General features: G+C 39.3%; 1 long non-coding RNA gene across 1 annotated transcript in view; it reads left to right on the plus strand.

The window, feature by feature from the left end:
* The first annotated feature begins 21592 nt into the window (after positions 1–21592).
* The window catches only part of LOC135416884 (uncharacterized), a 94943-nt gene continuing 94561 nt past the window's right edge, over positions 21593–21974 (plus strand). The window contains exon 1 of the long non-coding RNA XR_010431795.1: positions 21593–21698. This is a non-coding gene — a long non-coding RNA (uncharacterized LOC135416884). The remainder of the gene's footprint in view (positions 21699–21974) is intronic.

Here is a 21974-nt window from a genome sequence, read left to right on the forward strand (position 1 = left end):
AAATAGCAGTTGATATGAACAGCAGCTTGCAGGAAGGGAATTGTTTTGTTTTATTCTCTTGCTGCTGATGTAAAAAAAAATTATAAAAAATATTCTATATTTTCTATATTTCACAACTTTGAAATTCAAACAGCTTTAAATGCAGTGAAAGTACTTTAAAAATAACTATTAATTTTGGAAAAATGCCTCAATTCTGTATACTTATCTCCCAAGTTTTTTTTCCATGAGAAACAAGCATTTTCTAGTGACTTCTAGTATTTTCTGCTGCTGGTAGAATAACAGGATCTCCAGCACCCAAAGAAACTCACACAAAAAAAAAAAGGAACCACAAAACCAAAGTAAATCCAACAACTGATAAAGAGTTAGAAAGGACCAGAAAAAGGCTTCCATAGCCCAAGTCAATTAAATCTGTGCATCTCTCCCTCATGGGTTTTACAGTTCTGAGGCTCAGGTTTCTTCTTCAGTCACATTTACCTGTAGGAGTCATGAAAAACAAAATGATGAGCCAGTCCTTAGCATTGCTCAGAAGACTGGTTTCATTTTCCAGTGTTGGAAACACGAGCCTTGGTGATATTGAACAAATCATAGATTAAAACCAACTCAGCTGGCTTAAATCATCCTAGTTACCCTCACCTTACTGGACAGCCAGTGGATGCTCTTGGTTTTAACAGACAAATTATGTCAGATGAGGATCTTCCCCGCAGTCTCCAGGTTTTAGTTTACTTTTAGGAGTAAAAAAATAGCAATAATTATGCTTTCCTGCCTCATGGGATCATTTTGAGAATAAACACATTAAAAGAGTGTAAGGCTCTCAGATACTATGCAGATGGGAGCTATAAAAGTTCCTCAGATAGAAAATCCTGAGCCGTGACAGTTCTGTGACCCAGATCAAGCTGCTCTGTTCCTGTCACCAGCCTTCCCTGAGCTCAGCTCCCTCAGCTGTGTAATTAGCTGGTCTCAAATAACCCTAAAAACTTCTAGAAGCTTTTGCAGCTCTCCCCTTTCCCTTAAGGTCTGTCTGTGCCACTTCTTCAGTGATCTACCACTTTTAGGCCCTTTCCTGTCAAACACACTTCAAGGTTAGCTTCTGCCTGCTTTTCTTTCCTCTTCAGAGCTGCTCTGCTGACACTGGAGCATTCAGACATTAAAAAGACCTGTTTCTTATAATAGTTTTTTTTCTCTTCTGTAAGGCAGAATTAAAGCTTCTCTAGAGGAATCACATCTCCATTGCAGTGTCTCTTGGGACGTGGAGGATTTTAGCTAAAGGAATAAATTATTTCATCCAGCTCTTGATGCAGATACCAGAGAACAAGTCACGGTCATAGAACTGTTTCCTTCAATAAACACTTGTTTGTTCTATAATTTAGAAATTTAGTTATACATATTGCAGAATTCTTTAGATCCTCGTTCTTATGTGCTTGTTTCCAGTTCTTAAGATCAGCAATTAGAAAGGTAAAGGAATTTCCTGTCCCTTGCAACACACCAATTCTGACTTCCTAAAGGGTAAAAGGAAGTATTGTTACAGCTGAGCTACGTTTTCCTCCTGTCCCTGACTTTTTGCAGGCAGCTGAGTAATTTGGTAAATCTGATAAAGGAAATGTAATGCATTGCTCAAAGCTATGCCAAGTGGAGTTACCTATTAGATGGCTGCAGTTCCCCAGCTGAGAGTGTAGAAGCAGCTTTATTCTGCTGTCTTCAGCCTAGCAAAATACAAGCTTTCCTTGCCAGTATACGGATAAGAAAGCCAGTTGCTAAATTGTTTCTCCTGTAGTGAACAATATCAAGAATATTTTTGTTACACAACTCTTCGAATAAAGTTGTTTACTTCGTGATTCTCGTCATGTGGAATACAGCAGAGAGGGAGAGAGAGAAAGGAAGGGGCTGAGAGAAGCAGATGAGAAACCTTTTGACATGATTTAGGGAGTTTTTATTAAGGAATTCTCTTCATTCCTACTCACCACCATCACCTTTTCTCGTATTTCGACCTCAGAAATGGCCATGTCTCTGCTGTCACAGTGCTTGTGTTTATCTTTGGGCTTGGGGATGCCCCTGTGATCGGGCACAGCTGAGCCCCTTGCAGTAACTCTGCTGTCTGAGGGTCTCAAGAGCAGCACTCCAAAACTGCTCTGAGTCTTACACTGGGATAAAGCTACACCAACAAAACAGTAATTTTTTTTTTCTTGGTTTTTTTATGAAGACTGTTACGACCACTTCTCCAGGCAGAAGTCCCAGACGCCACTGACTGACACAGATCAAGCACAAGGAAATTTCTCTTTTGCAAAATTTATGCTTGTACTTGATGCCTGAACCTCTGTGGTTCAGGACAGGGAAATAAAAACAGGGAAATATGTTAAAATTTGCCCTAAGTTCTTGGCTAAGTATAATTTTTCTGGGAATTGTAACCATTTCCAAGCCAAAGTATGTCTCAAAAAGACTGGTCAGTAACATTATACTTTTACACAAATAAATTTTAAAAAAAACAATCCAAGATCTGGAATGACCTTGTTTTTCTGCAACTCCATGAAAACAGGAAGCTCAGAATATTCAGACTGGAAGAAAAAGAATGCACAGTCCTGCTGTGATTTTTGTAAACAAGAGTAAAACAAAGGGAAGCAATGGGTTGTAAAATAAAGACTATTTAGTGACATCCTTTGTTCGTAGTGAGAAACAGACTTCTACGAATTTGTTCTGTTTCTTCCTTTTAGAAAGGATTAGTCACCATAGCAACTTACATGTAACTTGACATCCTTTGCTACTCCTGAGATCTACAGAGCAGCTTTTAAGAGACTACACGTTAATTAATATCTAAAAGAATAAAGGAGACAAGGTCTCTCTGCACTATAGGGAAATTGCACTGTTACTTGATTTTCCTTTGTGGGTGTTGAGCAAGAGCCACTTGAGGGACCTCTGCTTCCATTAATGATACAGGGAAGAACAGGAAGACTGACTTAGTCCTCTGCAGACATCAGTGAGCATAACCCACGACCTGTCCAGCTGAAATTTTGCCTGAATTACACTGAAGTCAAGTTAGTTCCAGTGAGAGTCTCACTGCTAATGCTATGAAGTGCTGCATCATCCCAGGAAATTCTGTTCTCAGTCCTGCTGTACACTAAGTGCACAACTACTTAGTGATGTGACACACATCTTCACAGCACTTTAAGTATCCAAAACATGGAAGAAAATGCTGAGACCAAACCATCAAGGGTATGGGACTGTATAATCCTTTAGGTCAGGAGAGGCTCTCAAAATCATGAAGTCCAACCGGTGTGAGGATATGAGTCTTAATTTCTCTGCCAACAGTATTATGTCAGCACAGGGAAAAAAATACATTCATGTGAACCCTCCGGTGCTCTCGGCCCTGATTCCATGGCTCAGGGATCTCTTGGAAATAGGATGGGCAAGCTGGCAAATCTGGCATGAACTAAGGCTTTACTCTTGGCATGGGATGCAGCTGCTGGGAGCCCACAAGCTCAGAAGCAGTTCAGCATCCCCACTTTAGCACTTGAGAGATAGATGAATGTTTCTCAGATCCTTTAAGCCCTTGAATTCCAGATGTTTATATGATATGATGTGGGCAGGTAGCTCCTGTTCCTCATCTTCAGTGAAGGGACAGAAGAGATGTACACACTGTTCTTTGCCCACAGCATGAGAATGGCACCAGTTTACACAGCCAAGCTTCCAGCTGTGATGTTCCAGTGGTTCCCCCATGGTATAGAGTTCAAATATATCTGGGCAAAATATAACATTCCATCCCAGAAACTTGTTATCATTGGAATGTGGAGTTGTGATTTTCCACATCCTCATTGCCTCCAGTGACCCTCCCAAGCAAGCTGTTGACTTGGATATAGCACAGGATGATCCCTTTGCCTTCTGAAAGGCTTGTGCTGCTCCTGATGGAAAGTCCAGGGTGTGAGGCTGACTCCCAGATGCAGGTGGCAGGAATAATTAAACAGGAAGGAAAGTGAAAAGACAAACTGCAGGAAAAGCCCTGGATGGATAAATATCTAATTCCTTCTCTCGGTAAATAACACACAGAAAGAAATGCATTACTCCTGCTAAAAGCCTATAGAACACAGGAGAAAAAATCTCTTGCCATGCCTCTAGGATATCTCTCTGGGTAGTGGAAAACTGGCAATTTATAGCTCTTAGGAATGATTTTCAAGGGCTATTTATCTGCTTTCTATCTAGTATCTTGATTTAAAAGTATTTATTGAAAAAAAAATTATCTGATGTGGGTTATGCAAAATGATTTTCTGTTTATAAACTACCTGTGGTTCAAGTCCCAGGAAACTGAAATGAGAATGAATGAAAAATGCATTCTTAGTTTGTCCTTAATTTCAAAGAAATTCACACAGCTTTCCTCTCCATAACATCCATTATCAGTTCTCTGAGCCTGTCCAACTCCCTAGTAAATCACATTAAAAAATTTACAGTACATTTACTTATGCTTGGAATTAGACTATCCTGCATATTTTGAAGAAAGATAATTTTGGAAGATGTTTTTCTGGATCAGGACCAACAGAAAGGCCTTTGGGCTGAATTTTCAATCGCTGTCTATGGGTTTGTTTTGCTACATTGATGATCCTGCTGTTTGTGTGTCACTTGGATGACTCCTGAACTAATGTAAGCAGCAAAATCTTCCATATTCGCTGTTTCTCCAGCTCTGAACTAGGAATTTCTTTCATGCTTAATATCACAGATTGGTTTACTTTTCACTGTGAAAGTTAGGCTTGAATGAAAAATCATTAAAAGGTTAATACCTTTTCTAACACTTCAGGAACATAAAACTCACTGCTCCTGTCACCTTCACATTCGCACCCTGAGTTCCAGCTGATGAATAAACAGACTGGAGATTATCACAGGAAGGTATGTTCATGTGTAAAATGAACTTTTAAAGTTCATTGCTTCAAAAGATATATGCTTTGTAGCTCTTCTTGTGGACATTCCTGCTGAGTTCTGTCACGATAAGCTGAAATGGAGTCTTCTCTCATCCTTTGTCTTAGCCCTAGAAGAGAGTGATCTCTTTGATGAGGCTTTGTAAAGTTTTTGAGAGAAAATGCCAAAAATTATCCAACTTCCACCTACAGAAAAGTGGTCTTGAGCCATCAGTGACATAGTCTTTTTTTTTTTAAACCTGATTTTAAGTTAATTTTAGCTAAGTTATTTTGAGTGTGTGCACAGTAATTCATGTATGGACATGAAAATGGCTTGTGCCATCCTCTATAGTCCTCCATGGGTAGCCAAGAAAGCTTTGCACTCTCAGATAAAACTGTGTGCCTCTGTGCCCCATGAATTCAACTTTTCAAGTGTCCAGGACATAAGATATTTTTTGAAATACCCTTTGTCCTGGCTTCAGACCCCGCAGTACTTTGGGGCTGAGCCTGGCACAAAACCACTTAGAGCTATGCTTTCCCCTTTGTGACCTGCTCAGCAGCACTTTTAAGAAGAAAGGTTAGATTTGTTTTGCTTCACCTACCTGCAAGTTACCAACAAATTTGACATCAGTTCATTGTGATCCACGTATTATTATTTCTAATTTTCTGGAGAAAAAAGTGTGAGCTTTTCCTGAATTAATTCTGCTGTTTAAGTACCACATTAATTTGTATATTGCTGTCATCTGGGAACTAAGATTAATGAGGGCTTGCAGTGATGTTACTCATATGACACTAAACATTTCTTAAACCCTCTCCCATTAAATGGTGGTCTGTTGGCAGAGGTGTTATTTCAGACACAGTATACTTAGTGAAAACAAATGTATACAGTTGAGTGCTTAACCAAGTATCCCCTAGAAAAGCATCTCAGGAAAGTGAGATTGAAAATTAAGACCTGCAGATCTGGCTTTGCTTGCTCGTTCCAAACCTACAGGAAAAAAATCTCTGCTTCCTTCGCTTTGGGGATTAATTTTTCTTGTGCTACCATTTAGCACTTCCACTTAGCTCGTGTTTTTTGTACTTATGCAATGAACCTCTGCTTTCCTGAGTCACTTCAAATTGTTTAAACGGGCTGGAAATGTGCTGTCCCGGGTGTTCTGTTTCAAGAGCTATAATTAATTTTCTTGGAAGTATTCCTGAAAATCATAATCTACACATCTATATTTCATGTGAGACTGGGTAGTTACGTTGTCTTTAAATCAGATGGGCATGTACATGATGCGACTATGGGCCTAATTTTATCTGGTTTAATGTAATGGTCTAGAGGGTGTGCCTGCAAATTCCAAATCTCTCCCAGGTATGTATTCAGTTCACAAATCATATCCTTTTCTAGTGCACTAAAATTATACCTATTTTAGCTTCTATGTCTCTCTTACCATCAGCCCCCACGGAGTCACTGTGTCAGGTTGTTGATGTGAGTTCCAGCTAATGCCAGCTCTGAGGGATGATTTTACTTGCATGTCCCTATTATATCCAAAGGTCTGCTAAGAGGCAGCTGGGGCAGATAAAACCCATGGGGAGGAGCAGTGGATGGGAATTTTTTTCTTCCCTTGGGGATCCACTGAGCACAGTCAGGGAAAGGCCATTCTGGAGCCCACGAGGGGTTGGAGTGATTTACAATAGCAAGTTCAGACTCTGCAGCAAGGAATGGCATCACGGGGGATGAAATGAGTCAGGGGTGGGAAAGGACCTGGCAGAATTTGCTTTAATTCAAACATTCAGTGGAAATGAAACACACAGAGAAATGACGGAGTTATTTGTGGATCCTTATTTCCTATTTTTTGGTTATGCCCAGCTTTTCCAGACTTAAAATGTTAAATATTTCAGTATATAGAAAACCCCTTTTTATTCAAAAGCAGCTCCTTATAGCTGAAAAATCTTTTCATCTCTCTGAGGGGAGATAAAGAGTATTCACCAAAAGAACAGTGTCTGCATAGACCCAGCCCTAATGTTAGAGCATTTTTTAGTCCTGTAGCACTGGCCTTTAAAAAAGCAATGTGGTACTTTTTATCTCCACGTGTAAATGGAATGTTAAAGCCATCTCTCCTAGTCAGTGATTGAGCTCAATTTTGGTTGTAATATCAAAATACAGAAAACTTCCAAGCTCCAACTATCCTGGTGTAAAAGCTCTTTCTGTGCCCCCGTGCTCTTACTGCAGCTGCCTGGATTGACTCAGGTGTGTTAAAGTGGGGCTTTCTCCACTTTGTCTGCCATGTTTCAAAGTTGAGTTCCTATGTGGACATACTTCAGAAATGCATCTTTAGTATAAACTCCTCTTTTAAAATATGGCTTACTCTCAACTTCTTTAAAATTATGGCAAGGTTAGGAAAGTAGATTAGTTAAATATTTGCCTACATCCTTCCCTACTGAGAAGGGTCTTGGTTGCTCATTCCTTGTCTCTTGAAACAAAAGGATCAATGATATCTTCAGACTTGTTCTCTAAAAGGATGCACTGTTGTATTAGACTTTTTCCTAGTTGCATTATTTCTTGAGAATAGAATTTTCATCTGTGTTCATCTTTAGCCACTGCAGATATCTGCCTGCTTCAACTGCATCCTTTTTTCCTCTGAAAAATGCTAAAAGCAAACCTGCACAGCCTGTATGGCTTCACATGGAATGCAGCAAACTCTAGTAGCTTCTGTACTCATCCAAAAATACTCCTCACAGTCGAGGGGCTTTGCCTGATTAACTAATGTACGGATTAACTGGAATCTTAAAAAAAAATAACAGATGCTTTGCAACTTGTTGTTCCTGAATATAAGTCCTTTCCAGCTATCTTATTTGGCATAGGGAATCTGCAATTCCAGCTAGACTTCTTGAGGTGCTTTCCCTGTCTAATGAGGTTTTTTGACTTCCACTCTGAGGGGCTTTCTAAGTTTTATTGCTGCTCAGGAATCCTTCAGAGCCTCAAAGCCTAGTACAGGCCAGTTCCATTTATTGTCTGCTTCCAGCTGATTAGCATTATCAAATACAACTTCTTCAAAGCATGTTAGAGTTATCCAGTTTCCTTGGATGAAGATTCTTAACACAGAAGTTTCCCCACAAAACCTGTACTTCTATAAAGGGCAGCAATGTGACTCTGTACTTTCCTTTCCTACTAAAGAGAAGCTTGTGGTTTTTCTTATCCTTTGTCTTTCTCTGGGCATTCATTCTTCAATGACTTTCAGATATTTAAAATCAATTTCCTTCATTATTTGCATCTGTATATAAACAAACAGAACTGTGTTATTTTCCCTCTTTTCTCAGCCCTCTTTTCCCTCTTTTCTTCTTTCACTCCTCCTTCTCTTCCTCCAGTTCTTTCTGACTTAATTTTAAATGTTTGTGGCTTATCTTGTGGCACATCTGTTCAGGATGTGCCAGTCCTACTCATCTTTGGAAGCAATCAGAGGAAATAGAAGTAGTTCTAACAAGTTTGTTCTGCCCTGAATTGTTGAATGGGACATCCAGGTGTGGAAGTTTGAAGTTCTAACAAGTTTGTGCTGCATCAGGTTGAGGACAAACAGGTGTGGCACAAGTGATTGGGGTGTGAGGAGACCTTATTTGAGCAGTAATTACCTGGAGCAGGTGGAATTAATCTGGATGGTGTGCTGGTGGAACTTAGTGAACTGCTGGTGTAAGGTTGTGTGGAGCCGAGTTTGAAATACAGAATCACCATCCCTGTAAGTGTTCCAAAGTGTGTGGATGTGGCATTTGGGGACGTGGTTTAATGGTGAACATGGTAGTGCTCTGTTAATGGTTGGACTCAATGATGCAGGAGATCTTTTCCCCCTGCTCTGTGAGTAACTCTGTGAGTGCTGTGGTTGCCCTGGTAGTCTGGATTGGGGCATGGAGGTGTCAGGAGCCTCTGCCAGCAGCACAATTAATTGGATGGTGTGACTTGCTTGTAAAAGCCTTATCTTGTGGATCTCTGCTTATTTTTTCTGACTGGAAGTTCCATTTCAAAAACAAACAGAAGGGTATCTTGGACTTAAATGAAATCTTGCAGTGCCTCTTTCCAATCAAGAAGTTCAAGTTGCCACTTTATTTTTCACTTAAATGTGTGAGTTTGAAACAAACTTTCATATCACTATTTTCTTAGCAGAGGCTATGGCTGAAAAATAAACCCACACATGCTATTCACGTTATCATGAAAAATGCTGAAGGTCCAATTAATTTACTAAGTTTTCCCCTCTGTTTTTTTTTTTTAAATTTAAAATCAAGGAGATTGAATGTTGGTGTTTCATTACTCTAGCACTCTATTCTTGAAATGTGAGGTTGAAGCATCTTGCTGTTGTTTTTTCCTAGCACCAGGGTTTCATGTAATTACGTTGTTTTACTCTTGGTCTTGTGTTTTGACTCTCCCTCTGTGTGGGTGAATTCATGGCATGACAATGTCAGATTTGGAACAAGGTGTATGGGACAGATGTAGATCTAATCAGTTTGGTGCATTGGGTATGTGGGGCAAAGAGTTTTTTTGGAATTTCACATTCATTGTAGCAGTTCTATCAAACACAACTCTCTGCACAGTCTTTGCCATGAAAAAGCCTCTTTACAGGTACATGTGTCTGGGACAGAGTTATGCCATTAAGTATAATTTTTAAAGACAAAAAACCCCCCAAAAAACAGGAAAAATGCAGCAAGTCCAATACATGATTAAATACTTCCTGATATAAACTTTGGCTTACTGTCGAAGTTCATTTAGGAAACCTTTCTTTGAGGAATTTATTTTCCTTGTACTACACATTTATGGTCTTTAAAGTGGATTAACTTGCAGTGTATTCTCTTCATGGCAATCCCTTACATGTTTTATTTATGCCCAGTTAGGGAATCTGAGACCAAAGCACATCTTCCATGCCTTTTGTTTTCTTTCAGTAGGGTTTGCCTGGACCAAGCACCTATCAGAATTTGCAAAAGGAATTTTTGCAGGAAACCTGATTTCTCTTTCTTGATTTTTTTTTTTTTTAATGTTTCTGTGCTTCACAAGGTATTCTGTGTGTAACTGGTTCTTGAAAAGCTCATCTGCTTTAGAAGAGAAAGGAATACCTTGAGAATATTGGCACACATATGCATATACCATATTCAGGTTTATATCTGATTTAGATTTATCTTGACAAAGCCAATCTAACTGATCCATTGTTCCTGATAATGACTGCTGGTCATCTTAGTCTTTCCTGTGTGCTGCCAAGATTGGGATTTAGGACCAGACACCAACAGACAATTTCTAGCAGTAGGATTGGAAATAAGAGATTTACCTCAGATTATCCATTTACTCTGAATCCCAGTCCAGAGAACTATGGTTTTTGCTTCTCATTTACTTTTCCCCTTTCCTACACCCAGTAATATACTAATTTGTTTCTTTTTTATCTTCTCCACTTATATCTTTTTGAAAACTTTACTGAATGGTGTGACTTAAGTATAAACTCCAGAAAATGAGTGATAATAAGGAAAAACTTAAAAATTTAAAGGATACCTATAGAAGCAAAAATTCTTGTCCTTCTCTGTCTGCTTGACAACATTAAGTCTCCCTGTGAGAGACACAACCATCTCTCTCCTCTCTTTCCCTGGCTTTAATGGAAACTTCTGCAAAGAAACAGAAAACACTTTTACAAGCTATTTATTTTTTCATCATGATGGGATGAGTTTTGTGCTGCAGCACAACTTTCTCATGGCTTTGCATGCAAAATCCATAAATACAGGGATGACTTGGCACAAGCTCTTTGCTTGCCTACCTGGTTGAAAAGGCTTCTGATAAAGTTAACCTTTGCTAGTGTTAAACTTTTGTGTAGATGCCTCCAATGATGGAACAGTGTTCTAGCACAGTGATGCTGAAAACATCAATGGGTGTACTCTAAAAAAACAGGGTTTGCAGTAGGCAGGAACCTCCTATGTATCTTTGCCTTTCTGAAGGCAAGTTGTTTGGGGCATATATTGAATTATAATTTCTCTGTGAAGTGTCTCAGCACGTTCAGAAAGATACCAGCACTGCACAACTTAAAGTGCAGTTTGACTTCCCGACAGAAAAATCAAACCCAGTGCTGAAGCCCATTTCTTTCTTCAAAAATTGCATACATGAATCATTAGCACCTTTAACAAGCTGGAAGGCCTCCAAGTCTCTTTGGTCAATAACTCTTTGCTTCAAACAGGGATCTGCAGTCATTTCTTTCAGGGTCTTGGCAACGTGTCTCTCCCAAAGCTGATGAGCATGTTCACAGACACTCTCACTTTACAGTGAGACATATGGTATGTTTTGTATTGGTGAATTTCTTTGATATTATCTCTCTGGCACAACTTCACATTCTTTCAATGTAGTGTTTTGTTTGGAGAAGTAGAGAATTTCTTAGTTAACGTGCAACAAGTGTGCTTTAGGAAATTTCTTTTTGTTTAAGAAGCCAATAAGGGAGATTATAAGACACAGTATTTGTTCTTGCTCCCTTAATGAATAGTTACTCTTCATGGGGTACTTCCAGTGAAAAATCTAGGCAACAAATGTCTGTATTTGAACATATACATGCATTACATGTACATCCTGCTGCAGAATATTTGTGGGAGATGTTTCAATTCCTCTGCAGGACTGAGGTTTTTTTTCTCAGCAGAGGCTTAGCTCCTGGCAATAGCTCTCTTTCTTAATCATAATGTGAAGTGCAGAGACTCCTATCAAGGAAGAAGCCCATTTCTGCATTTATCATAACCCTGGTCCAGCTCTGAAGCTGCAGTCAGCAGGAACATATGTGATAGTAGACTTATTCTCCTTATTTCCTTGGGTTATGATATGCTCCATATATATTAATTTTCATGAGCCTCTGTATTCTCTGGTCACTCCATGGTGAAAGATGGCTCTGGAATTCTCCACAGTGGTCCCACAAGTTACTCCCTTCTGGGAGGTGTTAAATTTGTTTAGGATGTTAATGTTTTTTTTCAGGGGGAGGGGGCAGAATTGCATGTTTTGAGAAGTGGTCGGTGAAGAAACATTTCCTTGTGAGGTGAGGAAGAGCCAAGCAGTCCAAGGGATCTAAAGTTTCTGGAAAAAAAAATAACTTCTGGAATCTGTAATCAAAAACCCTGTCAAAGAGGGGAGGACAAAAAGATGTTAAAAAAACGAAATTAGAAAAAAGCTGCTCTGCTGATAGAGAACTTATTTTATGATTTTCCCATTGGCTTTGGTTTTTTATTTTGCTTAAGTGAGTGTCTTAAAGGGTGAATTGTTTAGTTACTCTTCATATGAAAAACTTCCTTGAAAAAACACTCAAACAGCAAGGGACAATTGCCCTGCTTCAGTGTTGTCACTGCAGTGATCAGACAGCAATAAAATTCTTCTTTAGTGATCTTTATTATCAGCTGCTGACAGGAAGTTCCTGTTGCTACAGGCATCTAAAGTTCCCTTTTAATAACAGCCTACAGCCTTTTAGACCCAAGTTATGTGCTAGATATTAAACAAAAGAAAAATTGGAGCAGAATAATAGAAAACTCGCTGTTTTGGGGCTTGCCTAAACTTTTAGTAAAATCTGACTTTTGAACATGAAGCTACCCTTCTCTTTCTATTTTAATGACCTAGTGAATGTTTAATACAAAGAAAGGGGAGTCTTTAGGGGCAAATAAAATGCAGTGTTTCTTGTATGAAAGTTATTGACCTTTGACTCTATGAAATCACATTGCTTGTGTTCCCAGTGTATTACTGTCAATACAAAATGTGCAGCAGGAATTAAGTATGCAGGTGATGCTGTGATTGATGGATGTATCATCAGTCCTGTGATTCTTAAGGACATTTCCCCTTTCAGACAATTTTTGGAACGTGTCTTGTGTCTTGTAGTTAAAGGTCTGAATCACAAGACCCCCTGGAACTGGGCTGATCAGGCTTAGAGGCTCCAGATTAAACACAGGAATTCTGAAATAAGACTGGACTGAGGACAAGGAGCTGAACAGCCTGGGAAGTGATGGAGGCAGTGTCCTACAGGACAATGTAGGACTGTAAAACGCTTCTGACAATCTTCCTGCAGCTTGGATTGCTTGAAGGCTGAGGATCTCATACTCTCTGTTCCTAGACAATTCTTGGGAAGTGTTCCAAGTGCAGGTGCAGCTGTAGGGGTGTGGTAGAAGATGGCAGTGGAGGTTCACTTCCCTAATGTTTGCAGCTGACTCGAAGCCACGTACCCCAGGAGGATCAATAGTGCATCTTCTGGTGAACCTGTGCTGTCAATACTGTGCCTAATTCTTTGTGCTCCTGAGTGCCCTTGGCCAGGGACTGCTGGTTTCAGAGGTTACTGCTGTGTTAAATGGCTCCTCTAGGTTATGCACAGAGATGGCCAAAAACTGATTAAAAACTCAGAAGTGACTGGTGCAGACAGGTCTTGCTTGTCTTTATTAGCATAAAAATTGATAGTAAATGAGATTGTCACTTCCATCTAGTTTGAAAAATCTGTACTTACTGGGCCGTCAGCCAAGGACTCTTGGATCTCAGAATAATTTTGCAACTTGATGTACAATAGACCCTTAGCTAATATGTGCTGCTAGACTGCTTCTCTAATGAACAGAGAGCATTTCTCAACCTGGTGCCTCAGCTAGAGCTCGGTCTGGGAATGGAAAACGGGCGAGATCAGCATTAATCAGTCACAGATGCCCTGCAAAAAATTCAGGTGAAAAAATATCCTGTTGCAAGAAATACATCACTCAGAATTGGGACTTTTTTTGTTGTTTGGTGGTGGTTTCTTTGTTTGTTTTTGTTTTGTTTGATGGGTTTTTTTTAAATAATGTCTTCAGTTAATGCAGACTTATTTTCATTTACATGAAGGAAACGTATCTCATATGAGAAATTATTTCTCATAAAACACGGAGTCAACTTTGAATGTGGAATTATTCTTTTGACTCAGTGGATTGTCTCCCTTAGGTTTCAGTAAATTAAGGAATATGGAAAAATAATGAAATTTTTTCTCCCCTACACTCACTCATAAATGCTTTTAATTGCACTTTAGAACAGTATCTTCATGTGAAGTTAATTAAAGTAATTTGTAATTAACGAAGTCCGTTTTTTTCCGTATTAAGACTACAACGGAGCAACTGGTATCTTTTTATATGCTGTTGGATTAGTTATGGGATGAGTTTTTTTAGGAGTCAAGTTGTCATCAACAAGGAATTAGCTCCATGAACTTGAAATAGTTCATTTATTAGGTAGTTCATCGGTAGGTAAAGAGGAGATGATAATGCCTTAAATCCCATTGATAAAAATGCAGCAGACCTTTGCTTGTGGTTTTTTTTAAAGAGGAAATATTTAGAGCCTGGACTAAACGTGGCAAAATGTTTTCTTTTAAGTGGTGAACAGCTCTATCAACCCAAACTGCATTCTGTGGTCGTTAACAGTGTGTGTTTTAATTACCTTGATTTTGTAATTCTATTTAATGAATATTAAAGGACATTTTGATTGTGAAATAACACTAGTACTAAAACGGCTTGCCTCATTAGAATAAATAAATATATTTGTGTGAACAGCTTCAGAAAAGTCATGTTGGGAACAAAAAATTTCATGACACTAGGAGAGTAGTTTCAGGTTTGCTAAATAAGAACTATGTGTTCAAATGAGTGAAAAATCGGGTGCTGTATGGAAAGATTTTACCTCTGTGGTAGTCTTAAGCTTCTAAAATTGCCACAATAAAGAAGAAATATTAGCCTACACCGGGAGGGAATGTGGTTACCTGTGTGCTACAGGTGGCAGCGTAGCTGGAGACTCAGCTGGAAAGCAGCTGCGTGCAAAAAAAATGGAGGAGAAGTTTTATAAGGGCCGCAGAACTTTGTTATTTTTTACCTCATTGTTTTGGAAAGTTTTCTGGAAGACATCCGTTTTTGTACTGATGACTCAAGTCTTGAAAACCTGCAAATGCAGTAAGCATTAAGGCGAGTAGTTTTTGAGAGATTAAGGAAATAAATCAGTCTGGGAGGTTGTTCTTGGCCTCTGGGTTTGATCTAGAGCAGTGTAAAAGGTTGATTAGTTGTGTTGTGGGACAGGGAGGGGAAAAGTCACTTTTAAACAAGTTCACCATTTAGCTGATGCCAAATGGTGCCTTACTGGACATTTCCTAAGAAGTGTTAGAAATGTTTTAAAGGCACCACACAATATGTGTGTGCTTGTTTTGAATGATGGATTCCCTGAGACTCACATGTTTCCGACCTGAATTCTGGAAACAGGCACTGAAATATCTAAACACTTGACTGCCAGTGTACAAACCACCTTGTGGGAATGTTACAAGAGGTTTTGAGGTTGCTCTTGGTCTCACCACTTAGCACTTGCACATTCCCTTTTGTGCTGGTAGAATGACTGAAGTTGTCCTAAGTGTCTCCCAGCTTTTCAAATGTCCTTCTCTAGTGCCCAACAGTGTGTGTGTTTCTGCTGAAACAGAGATGTATTCCCTGAATTTGATTTCTTATGATGTTTTCTATTTTTTTTTAAATATGTGACTCTTTGGTCTTTCCCTGGGCTGTAAAAAGAAATGAATAAAACAAAAAAATCTGAAAAAAAACCACCTACAAGGGAACCAACCCCCCCAATATTTAAACCCAATCAAATTTTTTAAAATTCTTCCATTTATCAGAGTTGGAAAATACTGCTAGGGAAAAAACCTGACCAATTCTGTCATTAAATCTATGACTTAAACTTGCTGCTTAAGTTTGAGACAACAGAGCATTCCAAATGTGTTCCTAGTTGAGTTCTGTGAGCAAAAACTCTTCAAAAGTTAGATGAGTGAGGATTTTACATGGCTTCAGGAAGTGATAACACTTCTCAGGCAATCCTGCAAATCAAACTTGAAACTTGCACAGATAAACTGAGGAGACCTATTGATCTATTCGATCCATGGGAATTTGTTGTACTGGAAAAGTGTTATCCAGACACACATGATTACAAAACAAGTTGTTCTATGAGTCAGAAAAGCAAGGTAAATAATTGCTTGGCTTGGCTGACTGAGCTGGTTGGTTATGATCAGACTGGGAATTCTTAGTGCTGAGGGGGCTGGTGGGGTAGGGAGGGCTTGGTGTCTTCATGTCTGCAGCGTGGCATTTGCACTAAGCTGTTTGTAGAAAGTTGGAGGGTGCTTGGGTATAGAGCTGCTCACTTGTGAACACCACTTGCTCTCTCTGTTATTTACAGTATTTTTTTGAACCCAAACTTTATCACTTAAAGTTTTGATAGAGCTGTTTACATCCTTTGCCTCTGTGTGTGTGTCTGTGTAGGCAGCACACTCCTTCCCTAAACCCTCTGGCAGAAACAAAGCTGTTGGTGGAGCAAGCGTTGATAAAAAAAGTTATATCCCATAAACCTGAGCAGAACTGGGTGAACATTGGATTTCTAATTTAGAAAACATGAAGTAAATTATGTTGTGCCAAGCAAAATGAAGAGTTATTTTGGATACAATAAATACTTCACTCATCTCTTTTTTTTCAGCTTAGTACTTAAAGAGCTATTAAATTAAGTATTTTACATAAAAATATTTGTTTGGGTAATGTGCCTTAGTAAAGAAGGTTTTGAGGAAAATAGGTAAATTATGTGGCTGAATAATTACGTATAAGTTGTCTTTTGGGATAGAAAACAGTTGTCCTGCTCCAAAATTCATACTTAGTAAGGCCTTTGAACATAGTGTGTGTGCCACTTTTGTACTGGTCACTTTAACAGTGCTAGCACGGAGGAAGAAAAAAAATCTTTGAAGTGGGAGGTTTTCCACTGCTGTGGCTAATTCTGTCTGAAAGGAAGTCTAAATTCTCTGCTCTAAATGATCATTCGTGGGGATGCTGGGACAAGGTCTGGCTGATATACATCAGTAGTTTTAAAGCTTTTTTGCATTATTGATAACATGTGGCCAGTACTCACAATAATTAGATTAAATTTCTCAGGAAGAAAATTTTTTTGATAGCTTTCAGTAGAAAAAAAGTGTGGGAGAAAAGTTGCCCTGTTTAGAATTGACTCCTGTCTGGGATTAATAAAATGGTGTTAGAACATGCAATTGCAGTACTCAGCAAAAACAGTACATTAAGGCTCCAGTTAAAGCTGACCAAAATTGTCATTTTTCCCAAGCATTATACTGTACCTGAGTTGCAGTTTTTTTCCTATGCCACACTTTTCCATGGATGTAATTTGGCTGTGGTGAACTGAAGAAGTTTCCCTGCTGCATCACTGAACGTGCTGAGCTGGGCTGCTCGAGAGACACTGTTGTTCTTCTCTGGAATTTTTTGAAAAATTTCAAGAGGTGTAACATCTCTGCTAGCTTCCAGTAAAATATTTAAGAAGTTATCCAGCTTAAACTCAGCTAACATACGTTATGAAGTTCACTTGAGTGTTATTTTCTTGCCCTCCCTGGGATCAGCAGGCACCAGGATAGTCTGAGTTCATAGCAGTGCTGTGTGCAAGGAATCAATTGGACACATATTTATAAAACTTACTGTGAGCTTGGGCTTATTTACACATTCTTCCAGAAGTTATCCTTTATCTTATTTCACTACTAAAAACTGCACAGCAACTCTCAGAATTCATTTAAATCAAAGTGCATTTAAATGAAATGCATGAAAAAACCCACCAGCCCAACCGTGGAATATATTTTAAAATGCAGGAGCTGTGCACTGTCATGACAAATTGTATCTGTTAATTGTGAGCAGATCACATTTCTCATATTGCAATATTCAGAGATTACTTGTTTGGCTCTTTCTTGCGAAATAACTTTGTGCTTTTCTGCAGGAAACTCTGAGTCCTTGTGTCTGTCACCGAATCTGCATCTTTAGTGTGCTACTGCTACAGGTGCTGCCATTAGGAAAGCTGTCTGATGATGGGGGTGGTAGTGTCTGAGGAAACTGGTCTGACTTTGGGCAGCACCTAAAACTGAGCCTAAGGTTTGATGCAACAAAGTGTATAATAAACCACACGTGTTTCACCTCAGTAGTGTTGGGATGAAACTGCAGTTAATAGGAGGAAAAGGAAACAACTGGGATTGACTTTTTTTTTTCCTAGTATCTCTCCTTCCCCCATGTCTTCTCTTAAAAGTGATGGTGAGGATAGAAGGAACCTGAAAGCAGCAGTAGTAGAACCCTGCTCAGAGTTGACAACCCTTAAAAAGAAAAAGCTGCTAAGCAATAATCCTTGCTGTTCTTGGCTATGAAGAATGAAAATCAAATATTGTTTAATTTGCTAGATAGAGCCATGGTGATTCTGTGCACTTTTTTCCCCCACACATAAGAAATTAGCTTGGGGAGGTTGTTTACAAAGGTATGTCTGTCAGAGCTAAGGGAAATCTGTCCAGCTTCTCAGACTAAGGTTTTTAAATCAGATAACGCTGGTATGCTTTGAGTAATAACTATTGGAGAAATAACAGAATTCATCTCCACCTGAGTTTTTTGCTGTTTCATATTAATAGTTTGTGTAACAACATCTCTGTTCCTTGGTACAATCTCTTCACGTTCTCTTCAAATAGTCTGACTAGTTTGGAAATACCCAACTGAGGGACTAAAAATGTTTCTTTATGCTTTGGAGAATAGGGTAATTATTGTTGTATGTCCTGTGTTCTGTACCAGTGCCTAAATTAAGTTTTCAGCTAAACAGTGAGTGTTTGAATGTGTGCATGTAACAGCAGTGAAGAGGTTAGGGCTACCCAATGATCTGTCATACTTGCTGAATTATCAATGCACAGTGAATGAGTCAGAATTACTGAGTAATTGTCAGAACTGGTCCTGCAAGGGTTGAGCATGGTGTTGATGAGCATCACCATAACCTCACAGAACCACAAACCAACACATTAGAAAAAAAAAAAAATGTCTGAATAGCCTTAACAGAATGAAGGATGAGTTTATGAGGAAAAACAAAGCAAGGAAGATGGAGAGGTTTTCGAGAGTGTGAGCACCAGTGTGTTCTCCTGTGTAAACTGTGGGAGAAGGGCTCTCTGGCAGCTGACTCCTCCCAGCCTGTGAGTTCAAGAAGGAAAAATAAATTAGTGGCTCCCACCTGTATATGCTGAGCAGCTGGGCCCAAATTTATGTCAGAGCACTCAAGGCCCTCTCTTAAGGAATGCAAATAATAATGCAGGTTTGATTTACGTATGTTTTTTCAGTTAAAAAAACCAAAATATTTATGTTTTCCTTTTTAACAAAAGCCAGCCCTGTGCTGTGCAAATCATGAGTCCAGAGACAGGCTTGGTTTTGTCTGAATCTAAATTTTTCTCTCTCACAAATCTCAAGTTCCATGCTTTAAGCAAAGAACAAAAATTACATTCATCAGCAATGTTGTAGTGTGAACAGGTAGGTCCCTACGCTCACTATGGCAAGTTGATCTGGCCTTGTATATCATTTTTTCCTGTGGATTTACTTTCTTAAACTAGAACTTTTCATTTGTGACTATGATCTTAAATGTATACATTAATGAAAATAGGAAAACTGAATACCTATAAATTATGAAAGCTACTCTGCATGTTACAAACTGTATTTTATTTAGTTAACCTTAATGAATGTTCCTTGAAACTATTACTGTCTTGTCTCTCTGTGTGTCTCATTTTTCTTTGGCTACATAAGTCAATTATGCATGTCTTAAACTTTGACATAATCTATGAAGATATAGTTTCCCCAGGTAAAGCATATTTATCTTCATTTTTTTAAAGATTATACCTAGATATTCTGTTACCTCGGGTTTTCAAAATTTGCATCTTTAACTGTTTTTCTCCCTCTGTATTTCCCCCGATCTCAGTTTAAATGGAATGTAAGTCTGGAATTTTTTTTTTTAATTGCAAACCGAGGGGCCTGAGTATAAATGCACTTAAATTTCCATCCACTGTGCCTGCTCATCTGTTTACCACGACCTAACCTGAGGATACCGGTGTGAAAGTTTTATCAAACAAAGTGGAGCTGGTGCATTAGACCTGTTTTCCCTTGGTTAAAAACGTGAGAGACGCTTTGCAAGTCTTTATCTTGCAGAAAACATACTTAGAATATGATGTGCTGTTTACTCTTTTATTATCAGAAGACTAATTCCTTGACCCTTGCCCTCCTTTCTCCTGCCTGCCTTCCCCTGCCACCCACAGTCTTGCTGTCAGCAGCTGGCTCAGGCAGCTGTGTGTGAATATTGGAGTAAAACTGGTACAGGAGTGGTTACCCACAAGGACAAGTGTATTTGCTATCATTAGTAGGCATGTCAAATATCTGATGATGAAAAATGGTCACGTTAGTGGTACCATCCTCATTAAATTTAACTCCAGAGCCCGGATCCAAGCACTGGAATAAAAATCAGTTCTGGTGTAAAAAAATAGAATTCATCGTATGAATTCTGCGCCTCTGAATCTGCTGATTGCAGGAAAATGCGGGATGTGGTGGGAGGCAGGATCCCTATTCTGTGTGAGAATTATACATAGTGGTATTCCAAGAGGGAAGTTAGCAGGGAGGGCAAGCTTTGTGCTCCTGGGTTGGTGTGGGCAGGAGCCAGGGTGTGGAGATCTCTCCCTGGATCTCAGAGGTGGTTGGAGGGCCCGTGCAGTTGTTGATGCAACTGGATGAAGTGCTCCAAGAGCAATTCCTGAGCCAAATTCAGGTCAGCTTGGAGAGGTGAAGATAGCAATGCACTACCTTTCTCTGGGTGCTCCCAACACTGCTTGTCCTCTGTCAGCCACGGCTCCGAGGCCTCCTGAGGTGACACGGGGCTGTGATACTTCTCTGTTCACAACTGAACTGCAATGCAGATGATGATGAGGGCAGTACAGGTTGCTTCATCCACCTCAGAGGAAAAAAAACAACCACCAAACCCACATGTTTTTATCTAATGCTTGAACTCATTGCGATTTGGGCCAAAAATGCCTCAGTTCATAGCTTAAATAGAATAGCAGAAATTCTGTGTCCTGCCCCCCCCCCAGCTCCCCAATTCCTGAAAGAGACAAATCTTGTTTAGTTTTTATTCAAAATTGATGCATTTTTAGAAGAGACACTAATTTTATTGTCAAGAAATACTTTATTTCCTCTGTTTCTTAATAATTCCAAAGTTGCTGTGTTTTGCTCAGTTTTACCCCTGTCATGATATAACAATGCTAAATATTCCTGCATGCAAAGCTATGCATTTGGATTTATGGCATTGGGCCTTGTGAGTTTTGGTAACAGCAGCCTGCCACTGCCAGTGGCTAAAGAATACAGTCTGATCTCCTTACCATGAGGCTGTTGGAAATGGTGTGACTGGTTTGGGGTTATTGTGTTATCCTGCCTTTTTTGTATGCAAAACCATTAGGCCAAAGAGTTTGTTGCCATATCTGATTAATGATGAGTGAACCATCCTTAAACTGAAGCTGAAATTACTCCAGTGAACCCTTAATGGTGTTTGAAAAGTTCTGATTAACTCTTCTTCTGGGGCAAGTTTAGAAGAGCTTGTCAGTATTTTTGACAAAAACAGTAAGAGAAGCTGGAATGTTGCACTTAAAAAATCTTACTACTGTTTTTCTTGCCTTATTTTCAACAGGGTAGCTCTTAGAAGACTGACTTGTTTTGTTGTGACTACTTAGGACTTTGAGGCATAACAAGAACACATCAACCTTTGCTTCTTGTTGCAGTGATGTTTTGTGCAGAATTTGCAGCAAATATTGGAACTTAAAATGAGGAACTGCGGGAAATAAAGCTGAACCATTCTCAGATGACAAATTGGAAATTTCTTGGTTGTTGCTGGAGTGACCTTGTGTAAATAATTTGGGCCACATCCTGAGACACGTTTATGACCTGCTGAGCATCTTCAGTCCCTGTGGCTTCAGTCATAGCCAAAGGTGTTGGGGATGACTGAGACCATACTGGTCCACCTGAAAAGTAATTACTGTCACTTTACTTGAACCTTCTTTAACATTGTTTTCTGCTGTACTTCCAATCAGTGTAGCTTTGTCCCTTTCTGTCCAACCCTTTGGAATCATATCAGACTCCAGGCCTACCAGTTGTAAATTATAAATTGTTTTTGTAGTCCAAAGATTTTTTTTTTTTCTTTCAGGCTGTAACTTAAGATGTTGGTAAGGCCAAATTAGTCCCACTGGAGTTCCCCACTACAGCTCTGGGCCTTGGCTCCCAGGGGAGTTCTGAAATAACCCATGT

This window comes from Pseudopipra pipra, chromosome 7 (assembly GCF_036250125.1).
Source record: "Pseudopipra pipra isolate bDixPip1 chromosome 7, bDixPip1.hap1, whole genome shotgun sequence".
NCBI lineage: Eukaryota > Metazoa > Chordata > Aves > Passeriformes > Pipridae > Pseudopipra > Pseudopipra pipra.